Genomic DNA, 11,090 nt, shown 5'->3' with positions numbered 1-11,090 from the left:
AAGCAATACTATGAGATGGATAATGTGTCACTGATGTTAGAGGGAACTAAGAAAATGAACCCAGTTTGAGTCTGACCACCGCCACACGCTTCTAGATGATTGAGAGGGATTATTTCTGTATGTGTCGATACTTGTTCTTTTAGGAAAATCCTGTGCATATATCTTTAACTTTAGCAGGCAAAATGCACAGAGTAGATGATTGACTATTGACAAAAGAAGGTCACTTCCTTTAGCAGCATTCTACACTGTGGCTCCAGCCACTTTTGGTTCATGTCCAGCAGACACAGTAAATTAAGTTAGCCAGCTAGTTCTCATGTGATAATGGTGTTTTTTAATTATGTGCCTGCAGTTACTTTGGTTGTGGAATCTACAATAGCTTGATTTTTGGACGGCAAAACTCCTGAGAGTGGTTGGTGAGTTTTCTTTCATTTATTTTTTACAGAATGAATGACCCTGCTGTCAATTTGTGATCTTTAATTTTTTCATTCATTCGCAATCGTTTTTTTAATGGAGTCGCAGGAGAACTAATGGTTCTCTGCGGGTGACACTGAGCCACATGCGCAGTGGGAAAGTCAATGTTTAACGCAGCTGCTGACATCAGTTTTAAGGACCGTGCAGCACAGCACATAATCACTGAGCTCTGAGATAAAACAAATCAAGACCTGAGCTATGGAGGAACTTTGTAATGTTTGCAGAATCAATAGAGTGACTTTAATTACCTAATTACTGACTAACAATGTGGACAGTGCTGTATGTTACAAGAGTAGACTATGCATACGCAATGCTGCATAATATAGATGATAATATATATATATATATATATATATATATATAAATCTGTAGCTGTGTATAATTGAACAGAGAGGCACAGGATACAGTTATTGTAACTGTCATAACATGGTCTAGAATTGACACTTTAGTACAAGATTTTGGAAATGTTCTGTATAACAAATATAGCACACATGATCACATATTGCATAATTGCATCTTGACCAAAATATGTGGGTGAAATTGAAATATAGATACAAGACCTTATTTGTTGTTGTCATCTTTACTTTCGATGGTTTGGCACACTCTGTACATATTCTCTGCCCAGGGGCACATGGTCAGGAGACGCAAACCAGGAAAATGTTTGGGGACGGGGATGGAAAGGGGGTCCCCAATGGCCATTCATATTGGCAATATTTTCAATGAACTATGAACCCCCTTAAACCTCCCATACAGGCATTATACAGTGCACCACTGCTGCCTAAAGAACCCTAAGTGGGGCTCCCTCTTGGTACGGTATGACAGCTGGATACTGTTAGTTAGGATAGTCGACTGGCTCCCTGTAACTGTTACACATATGTAAGCTGTAAGTATTAGCACAATAACATGAACATAATTTTCTGGCCACCAGAAATGAAAAAAACCCCAACAAGAATTACCTCCTTGCAGTTGTATGCTACGACCCTGTGAAGTTGCAGGTACAGTTAACATCCATGTCTTTGAAAACATAGATACAATCAACACAGTTTCAAGATAGACACCCAAAATTAGTGTCACCAATTCAGTCTCTGACCAAATGTCTACCCTTTTGTTATGGTGTTGAATAATGGCCAGAAAAGTGTTTTTGCAGAATATTATGATGTCAAAGTGAGGTTGAACTTTGACCTTCTGGATATAAAATGTCATCACTTCATCGTTTTATCTTATTAGACATTTGTGTACAATGTTGTCATAATTAGTGTAAGAATTCTTGAGTTATGGCCAAAATGATCACATGATTTGTGAGGTCACAGTGACCTTGACCTCTGACCTTCAGCAACCAAATTTGAATCAGTTAATTTTTGAGTCCACGTGGATGTTTGTGCCAAATTTGAGGAAATTCCTTCAAGGCCTTCTTGAGATATCAAGTTACCCAAGAATGAGACAGACACAAGGTCACAGTGACTCTGATCTTTAACCTATGACTACAAAATCTAATCAGTTCACTGTTGAGTCCAAGTAGATGTGTGTGCCAAATTTGAGGAAATGCAATAGGGAGAGACTTGTTTTTATGGTAAAAGAATATTTATTAACATGAACATACGAATAAAAATGTGGAAAGTATTTGGCGATTAGACCCCATCGAGATGGGATGATTTAAGGAGGGTGATGAATCCATAGTCGAATAGGGAACCCCCTGGGGTCTAGATGCTGATGGTGTTGGTAGAGGTGGTGAAGAGGAGATGAGAAGAGGATGTGGAGAAGATGGAGAAGTGCTGATGAGTAGAGGAATGATCCTTTGTTGAGCTTGTCCTAGACTCTGGACACGATCGCTAGAGGGGAACAGGGTGGAGAAAGGCGCAACAATTCTGCCTAAAATGATGGCTGGCAGCAGCAGAAGAGAGAGCAGATTTAAAATTTTGCAGTGGCATCCTGATTGGCTGATAGAGATCGTAAAATTTTGCAGTGGCATCCTGATTGGCTGATAGAGATCGTGGCAAAGTTTGATTGGATAACACCCATAGTCAGCTGAAAAGAGGGAGTAGTGAGAGTGGGATGGAGAGAAATGTAAATGGATGAGTGCAGATAACGTCTTCCTGATTGAGTTTACGCTGGACTTCATTTCTCTCAAGGCATTCTTGAGATATCGTGTTTACAAGAATGGGACGGTACACACGTATGGATGGACAACCTGAAAACATAATGTCTCTGACTGTGCTCTTGTTGGCATGGAAGCATAAAAACAAGAATGTGGACAAATGACACCAGGGGGTGCTGAGGGGCCTCGATGGTCCTCTGCCTGTGGCCTCTCCAGATTCTAGGATCGCAGCTGTCTTTTCTCACTGACAGGTCTCTCCAACCCCTGGGAAACCTAATACGTCAGTTGCCTAGACTCCGAAGCTGAGAAGAGATGTCCCACAGGGAGTGTTCCGCTTACAAGCCTGAGTTTCATTACTTGGCCATATCTTTTTCCCATGGTCCCCGACCCAAACCACACACACTCGGAGTTGCTCAATCCTCCAGCCCTGTGCTGCTGCAGCTATCTAACGTAAACTACGTCATGATTTTGGTTCGGTTTATGATACTGGAGGTGCTCTTTCGTGCAGTTTCCACATGGCAGAAAATGTGGCTCACTTGTTGGTAATATAGAAAGCTCCCAGCCAGTAGTTTCAACAATATAACCAATGTGAAGCCAAGGGAGAATAAAGCAGCCATTGATCAGTGAAAAAATGCCTCAGGAGAGGGTTTTTTGGAGGATTGAAGCTCTGGTGCTGCTTTTATGTGACAAGCTGTCTGCAGTAGCTTCACCAGTAACAGAAACTTTCTCTTCTTCTTCGTCCGGACTGCCATTGTCGCTCCATTTATCAGGAAGTTATTAATCAATGCTGCATGTTTCTATGGGATAAGCTGGTTGTTACTGTGATCTAGATACTGTCTGATCTGCCGACGTCTTTTCTGGAGTCTGGCCAGTTGTGTTTAGAGGGGAGGGTAGCGGCAGGGGAATGCTACAAGGAATGCTGAGGGACAATGGAGCATGGTTAAGCTGGTATTAAGGGCACTCTCCATTGTTGCTATGGTTCTTATGGTATGAGAAACAGACGTTCTTGTCCAACATGGAATCTGTACACCAGTGATTCAAGAATTTCATCTGCAGCTCAGAGGCATAATGTATCTAAACACTATACATGGTAAGTGCCTGGATTTATTTACTGTTGCTTACTGATAAAAACCCTTAATCCATATCCGACTGCAGAGTTTACTTGTAAAGAGAAGAAGATGATTCAGCGTTGCTAAACAAATTTTTGCCATTTCACTTTTGAGAAATATTATTGAATACACTTGATTATCATGCAAGGCCCCTGTAATTGAAAGGGGAAACTGGGTTAATTGTGCAACGGTTATGAGAGTTCGAATCAGATTTTTGTAACAGTCAGCAGCAGTGTCCACATGTTGAGCATACAAAGCTGCATTTGTGAAGATTTTAAAAAAAAACTTGCTTGCTCTCTGGGATGGCTTCTTCTGGAGAATGGAGCAAAATGTGCTGGTGTGAATAGCTGAAGTCTAGATCCTGTGGTGTTGAGTCTGTCAGGCTGTCCGGATTTGGAAAGTTCCCATTGGAAGAGAGGTCCTAGTTCAGGCTCTCCTAATTTTGATTCGTCTCACAACAGCAAGCGAGGGTTATGACGTGTTACATCAGATGCTCTCTATCCACACCGGATCGTTGAATATGGAACTGCGTCACATCGTGTAAACAAACCACACACACACTGAAAAGATGTGCAAGTACCTTATTCATACTCACAACAATATTATCGCGGCTAATTTATAGATATAATTGTTGTAGCTACCATACTGTATCGTACCAAATGTGAGGGCCGGTTATGCTGAGGACAGCTCAAGTGCCTCCTGTGTAAGCAATGCCTTGTTTTTCCTCAGTGGAGCAATACTATCTCATCACACAGATGTGTAGTTAATGTTTCTCTTCCCCTGCAGAGTAGCTGACCTGAGAACGACATTAGAAGGTCAAGTAAAGTGAAGCAAAGGGAGGGGGGGGGGACTCATCAAAGTTAATCATTCAGTTTCATTATGACTGCATGTCTAGGTAATGTTGGGTCATTGGTCTTTCCGTAGGCATTGGATACACAGCCTGCGCTAAGGTAAGCGTATTCATAGTAATACTTCTCACTGAGTCTGGTGAAAAATATGGATATGCACTTATTTGTACAGTTATCCTCAGTGTCATGTTCTGTTGGTATTGGACCAAACTATCTTTCTGAGTCTACCCACAGAAGTGTAGGAGTTTAGACTGTTATTTTGTTATACATGTGGGATGTGTGTGTAGATTTCTGTTACATAGTGGTCTCTTGTAATTAAAGGCTCTTGCAAGTAACTGGTTGTAACACTACTTCGAACAGCTTACCTTTTTATAAACACATTTGTTGTGTTAGTTAATGTAGCATTATGTTGAACAAACTGTGCATAATTACAGTATGTCTTTACGTAAAACATTAATTATCATAATCAATACCTACGGTCTTCTGCTGCACATGATGTAATATTTACCATTATGTGAATTTGAGGTTTGTTGTAGGGCTGGTGTGATGTTAGATCGTTTATTGACTGTCAGCTTAATTATATTGCGTCATACGTTATTATCTTATTATCTTATCTAAGTCTTCGCTGTCCAAATTAATTATGCAATACATGACTTTGATCTCATGCAGTTTATTGCAGTGTAGCACAGTGCACCACTTTGTTTTCACCAGTTTCATCATTTTACTGTATGTATCATTTTGTCTATGTTTGCAATGTCCCGATCTGTAACAATATTAGAAAATATCATAATGATTTCAACCATATCACTCAGCCTTAGCTTCTTCACATACATAATTAAAGAGTGTGAGTTATGCACTGACAGTTACATTTTGTGCACTTCTCAGCTGATTATACACAGAATATTAGCCCATGTTGCTGCTGATTATCCAACAGCATCAGACAGCAGTAATAACTTGGATTTAGTTGTTGTCCAGTTCGTTCTTGCACTAATAGACCTGAATATGAGGTTGAGAGTGTTGACAGTTGTTAGTCTGTTGAGTTCCAGTGGTGGTGCGACCCTTTAGTTTACATGTAAATCATGGGTTGTGGCGTTAAAGGAGCACTCCACCAAAAATTTACTTTTTTAGTCTTGAAGCTGCTTCAAAAGTGGCCTTGAAAAAGTGAAGACTTAACAGCTAAACTGACCATTTTAGGGTGCTTTCACACCTGCCATATTTGGTTCGGTTCAACTGAACTGAAGTTCGTCTGCCCCATAAGTGCGGTTAGTTTGGGTAGGTGTAAACATAGCTCACCAAAACAGACTGAGACCTTCTTGAAGAGATGGTCTCAGTCAGGTTACAAACAAACTCTGGTGCGGTTCGTTTGTGGTGAGAACGTGTTCCGACCTCGATTCAAACTACAGTCGCATAAACACATGTTTGGGTAAACAAGCATGAGCTTGTTACAGTCCTGGAGGATTATTAATGTGCGCCTCCTCCTGTACTGCCTTAATATGCACATTCAGCACATCCAATGCATCAAAACTTTGTTATTGTCTGTGGAGTGAAGCCAAAGAAAAAAGATGTAGCGAACATATGCGTGCGAGCATTTCATGAGAGAAGTTGTCAGTCTCGTCCAATGGCGGATTGGCCATTGGGACGTTCGGGACGAATCCCGATGGGCCGGTTACCAAGTGGGCCGGTGTGGGCTGGCCCGGTGAGACTAGTGAATGTCAAGCTAGTTGCTAGCTGTCAGTGCTGCAATGCGCGTCCCTCACATGTTGTTTGTTTGCTGTGAGATGTTCAGAGGGAACTTAGGTGTCAATCTTGTGTTTTGATGCTTGAAGGAGGAGATAAAAGCGGCCTCCTCCAATACGAAAGAGGCTCTCGTTTTTCTTGAAATCTGATTGGCTCAGCCACAGTCATCAGTCATTACTCATGGCAGACCAGGCTAGTTTGACCGTTGGACAGAAAACATGGATAAAGCCAGTAAAAAAAGAAAGGGTGGCGCGGAAAAAACTTGAATAAAAAAACTTAAATCTTTACAAGAAGAGGCAGCAACGTGCTCCAAAATAACCGACGTGTTTGGCCGTGGCGTTGGTTGACTGGCTGAAGCTGCTGGTGTTGCTAACGATGGAGATGGAGCTGGAGCAGACAGTGCCATTATAGCAGGTGTATTAATGTTAGCTAACGTTCGTGAGCGTGTAATGTGCAAGGTTGGCTTTGGCAAATTGCGTATTTCTTCAAGGTGTCCGGTTCAAGAGGTCAACTAGCCTACTAGGTATTGCAATAAGTCATTATAATTTAAACCTGTACTAAAAGAAAATATGTGCTTGCTTTTTTCCTGTGGATGCACGCAATTAACGGTAGGTGGTGCTCCCAGTCCCAAGGACAATGAAGCTGAGCGACAGACTAACCCCAGTCGTGATGAGGAGGAGGAGGATGAGACCAAAAATATGACGGGTGCAATGTGAAGGCATAGCCTACTATGCATTACATTTTAGCCAGAGGAAAACCTTTTTAGTAGTATTAAGTGGGATTTATTTTGTTGTAGTAATAAGTTGACTAAAAGTTGACTATAGGGCCTATTGCCAAATTTATACCTCCTTAGTTCATGGCTGTGAGCCATGGAGATATAAATTGGGCAGGGCAGGGCAGACAGTTATATTGTGCATAAAATTAGATGCATTAGGATAGAGTCATATGCTCTTATTTTAAGTTAAATAATAAGCACATAGCCATTTGTGGCCAAATCATTATTGCATTTATTTTATAGTCTGGAATTAAACAATAACTGCTGATTTTCTTATGCAGTTGATTCTGAGGACAGCGTTTGTGTAGTGTGTACAAGCATATAGAGGATTATAGGTAGAAACATATGGGCCGGTGCGCCTGAATGTCCCGGGCTTTAATTTGTGTCCCAGTCCGCCCCTGGTCTCTTCTCTTATACAACGTATGTGAACATGTAAAGATACTTTATTTGTACTTAATTATACATTCATACATTTGTTTTTGTGCAATCTTGTAATTCTGCATGTGACCACCACTAGAGTAAATCTAAAAGAAATCAAATATGAGCATTTGGAAGCTCATTTTTCCACCAAAATAACAATCGAGGAGCATAACCCCGGGACTCCCTAGCAGGTGCCGAGTCTTGTATCCTTCTCACCTTTTTCACCCCTGACCCATTTTCATGCCTGGTAAATGTTGCTGTGAGAACACGAACTTACTCTAGGCAATTATGCAACTTTGTAACAAAGTTAGTCCCTGATTCGGACCAAAGCAAGACAACTTTAGGTCTGAAAGCACCCTAAGACCACTGACTGAAATAATGGACGTAGTTACCATGAGGGTACCCATTGGTTTGTGGACTGCTGAAAACATTAGTTCGGCATCTTGGCAATCACCATCTTGGTTTTATGGAGACACCTCACAGACAGCCTGTCACTCAAGTGGCTCTCCCTTAAATATGCATAACTTGTAACAACTCATGAATGTTGAAATGAGCTGTACAGACCAAAACCATTTTTTTTTCACCAGGCTGTATCCTGTTTATTTTTGCTGTAAAGTTGGACATTGTAGGTTAATTTATGAGCTTGAGCATATTTAGATATTGGGTTGGATGTGCCCCCCCCCCCAATCTATTTCACAATTACAGCCTGGATTTCAACAGATGTTTTTATACATTGTTTTTGCCAACAGCTAAAACATTTTCAGAGCCATATTTCAAAAGATAGATTTTTAGTGTATTGTCTCTTTAAGGAGTTGAAAAAAGCCACTCACCTACAGCACTGCAGTATTTGAGAGTTACAGTCCACAGAGTCTTACACTCACTCTCGTCATGCTCGAATGCTTCATTACATCGATTTTTTATTTTTTTTTGCCTTGTTTGCTGCTTAATCGAGGTTGGACATGTCCTTTGGCAGCTCAACATTACCAAGCATTTCAGCAAACAGCTGGAAAGACTTAAAAAAAGAGAAGACAGGAGAACAAATAATCATCTGCACAGACACAGGAAATTATTAATCACTAACTTGTTGACATCAACCCATGAAAGCCTTGGAAACAGCCTCTATTGTGAGAATTGAATTAGTTTCAATACAGTTACTGTGTTCCAGCCTCAGCAGAGTGAACAGGCCACTTTGTATTGCCTATACAAGTTCAGGGACTCTGAATCCTTTGAGGTGACATCAGGTTCATGCTTGGAAATGAGAGGGAGGTACCCTAAAGTCAATACCCACAGTCCCTGATAACCAACCAAATCTGATTTCCTCTGCATGTTAGACAAACAGCAAGCTTGCTTACTCTCCTGATGCACTTGAATTAACTTTTTTCTGCTATAAGCAGTGATTGCAAATACAGCCGCACTTTACATCCACCCTACAGTAGGTTGAATTCACTTTCATGCAGAACAAAATTCTCAGGCCAATGGTGCATTTTGTCTCATAAAATGCCTCATAATGTAGTTACATTTTAGGGATTTAACTGTCGAATACAGGTACAGTATATTCAATTTGGGGCTTTCAGCTGCATCATATGGAAAGCTCTCCATAAAGTAATTTGACCCTTATCTGGCCTTGAGCTTTTTGCCAGGTCAGTTGTTGATAGTGGAGCCTCAGTTAGTGCGCACAGATTCTTAAGATGAACTGTGATGTGTTTTCAGTGTGCTGAAACTGTTGACTGGTTTGGCTCATAAACTATTAAGATGGACAATGCGTCTCTACTTCCTCTCTACACCAAAATGAAGCCAAAATGTCGCCAAAATGTCACAGATACAGCCACTGCCATCTTGCACTGGTGATGTCATTTGGAACTAGAGTCCGTGCAGTAAGGCTCATTCGAGATGAGCCAGGCCTGCGCAGATTCGATCACAGGCAATCGGCGCACAATGCATGCCGGTTAGTTTTGTGTCTGACTTCATCCCGACTTGCTCTGACGTATTACAAAAGTGGACGGCGATAAAACCGCGAGAGCAAGGCGGCTGCAGTTTTTAGAGCCAGGCGCTGCAGTTGCTCTTTACCGACTGCACCGCCTGGCTCTCACCTGATCTAACAGCTGATTGGTTTAGATGTTGACTCAACAATATGACGTTTTAGATAAACTATTCATTTTTGTTAGAGATTAAGATTGTATTTGTCTGATTTGAAGGTTTATTTTAATAAATTAATTTATCATAATTAAAACAACTGGAGACTGAAAACAAACTGATAAATGGGTCTGATCACTTTTTTAATGAAATGACATAATTCCAGACAGGATGTGAGTGTGTCTGTGACTTCCTGTACGGACTGAAGGCTGCTGGAAACTGTCCGACTTCACCGCGGCTTTTTGTCACCGCCCCCCGCTACGGCCGCCTGCTCTCGTCTACTTTCCAGGCGAGGCGCAGTTCATCTCGAACGAGCCTGCAATCTCCGTGGAATTGAGTTCCCGCCTAAACACCCGTCTAACCAATTGTGAACATCAGTACTGATCCTGAGCATACCAATTGACCTATGGCTAAGTCCCGCCCTCAAACTCGATGAGCCAATCACAGTGCGTATAACATATACTCGGACATTCTCTGCCGGGCCGTTCATTGAAATGCATTACAGAAAGTCAGTTTTGTTTGGTTTTATGAGCTTTTTCAGAGATTTGAAGTTTAAAAATGGTCAAACGGTGTGCATGGGGCACATGCAACTCCGACACAAGGTATCCTGAGAGGCTGGGTGACGAGATGTATTTTTTACCCTTTCCTAAACCACATCTCAACCAAGAAAAGTGTCTCCTTTGGATAAAGTTGTGTGGTAACGTTAGACCACAACATCAACTCAACATGAATAAGATTAACAATGATGTCTACGTCTGTTTTAAGGTAAGTCAGCATTGTGTTTGAGGCAACATATTGTCACTTTGCTGGAAAGAAATATGAAATTATCTTTAACGTTAGCTAAAGTTAGCCTAACCTTAGCTCCTAGCTGCGTTGTTCATCATGTCACCTTGTCTGCTGGGAGTTCATTAGCCTATTTTGTTCTAGTTTTTGTACTTTGGTGATTGTACACCAAGGTTGGCAAACGTTATGCTGAATGATTCAATGTAAATACTGTAGTACCAAACTAACGGAGAGACACTCTTGGTAAAGATGGTAAAAAGTCTTATCCTTTTCTCATATTCTGAGCCAAAAACCTTAACTTCAGTGGCACTTTAACTTGTTTTATACCATGGTCTGGGTGAATACTCGATTCTGATTGGCTGCAGGGTGTTAAAAAGTGTTGTAGGACACCTATAAAGAATTTCCGGTCAAATAGCCTGATTGTTCTAAATTATTGCGCTGGCTCAAACGCTAGTTGGTAACCGTGGCAACAGAAACTCAGAACATACGTTAACATACGTTATTTCACAGTTTATTTATCACAACGGCAAGACATTAGACAAGACATGAGTGATTTTATAGTTTCCTTTAACCTATTTGGTATGGGGTGCCGTTTGTAAAGTGTCTCACGCTGAAAATAACATCAACATTTTGCCACATTTAGCTTCAAACAATGTTTAAAAAAGTATTGTGAATTTTTTAACGTCACCTTTTACCACATTTACAGCAATATTTGTTAA

General features: G+C 41.0%; 1 protein-coding gene across 3 annotated transcripts in view; it reads left to right on the top strand.

Moving 5' to 3' along the window:
• The first annotated feature begins 280 nt into the window (after window positions 1-280).
• The window catches only part of slc2a9l2 (solute carrier family 2 member 9, like 2), a 166,866-nt gene continuing 156,056 nt past the window's right edge, over window positions 281-11,090 (top strand). The window contains exon 1 of one of the 3 annotated variants that reach the window (XM_050038483.1): window positions 281-413. The gene's annotated coding sequence lies outside the window, so the exon portion shown is untranslated. Of the gene's footprint in view, window positions 414-2,427; window positions 3,657-4,524; window positions 4,626-11,090 lie in introns of those variants that run through there. The other 2 variants (XM_050038484.1, XM_050038482.1) reach the window with 2 other exon arrangements.

Source organism: Epinephelus moara, chromosome 24, assembly GCF_006386435.1.
Source record: "Epinephelus moara isolate mb chromosome 24, YSFRI_EMoa_1.0, whole genome shotgun sequence".
NCBI classification, from domain to species: Eukaryota; Metazoa; Chordata; class Actinopteri; order Perciformes; family Serranidae; genus Epinephelus; species Epinephelus moara.
Note: the sequence above shows the minus strand (reverse complement) of the source record. Positions and strands in the feature narration are given on the sequence as shown.